This window comes from Lipotes vexillifer, unplaced genomic scaffold, assembly GCF_000442215.2.
Source record: "Lipotes vexillifer unplaced genomic scaffold, Lipotes_vexillifer_v1.1 scaffold697, whole genome shotgun sequence".
Classification (NCBI taxonomy): domain Eukaryota; kingdom Metazoa; phylum Chordata; class Mammalia; order Artiodactyla; family Lipotidae; genus Lipotes; species Lipotes vexillifer.
The window spans coordinates 265,015-265,950 of record NW_006779498.1 but is presented as its reverse complement, the minus strand read 5'-3'; positions in this window follow the sequence as shown (position 1 = coordinate 265,950).

Sequence of the window (936 nt, the reverse complement as noted above, 5' to 3'; positions counted from 1 at the left end):
TATATATATATATATATATATATATATATATATATATATATATATATGTCCAGAGAGAGGGAAGGACAAAAAGAAACTTACAAGTTTCAGTCTCACAGAGTCCTTCAAAATCTAACGTGTTCAGGCTCTATGATCTACCCAAACCTAGTAAGTGCCTTGGTTTGGGGATCAGAGATTTTAAATTAAACAAACCAATGACGAATATTGCCTGGATCCAAGGCTAAGCCAGCTTCATCATCGAGGCAGCATCGAGTTCAGCCCCAGCTGATTCTCCCTTAGCTGCTTAAAAATCTCATCTTGGCATTGCTGGATGGGAAAGCCTCCCCCAAGATTTATTTTACAAGTGAGGAAACCTCTTTTCTTTTCTCTAAAATTTATTGAATATATTTGACCTATGACGTTATGTAAATTTAAGGTGTACAACATGTTAAATGATTTCTTATTTTGCCAAGGACTCAATTAACGGTAGAGCCCAGATTACAAAGCAGGAAGCCAGCCTGCCCTGCCTCCAGATCCTGGGCCCAATGCAGGGGGGAGGGGTGGGGTGGGATGGAGGGGGAGGCCATCCTCCAGACTCCCACTGGAAGCTCCAATGATGAGTCCTGGTGTCCAGCACATGCTGAAAGGAAGCCTTGTCAACATGGAAGGAGATCAAGGTGGCCAGGGGGTGCTGAAACCTCCTGTCGGGTCCAGCATCTCTGAGGAGATAGGGACACTTCGTACGCTACCCCTGTCCCCGCCCCCTCCTTGAGCTCTCTCCACTCGAATTCCGAGGGGCTTTGGAATCACTAGACTGTCTCCTGCTCCCAGGAAACCTCAGGCTTCAGTGGAGCCAGGCGACTGGCCATCCATCATCCTTATCTCCCGGCTCTGGCGGCCCCAGGTCCCTGGCCTGGATGGGCCCAGGGGGCCAGGAGGGCGGGGGTCGAAGCATCA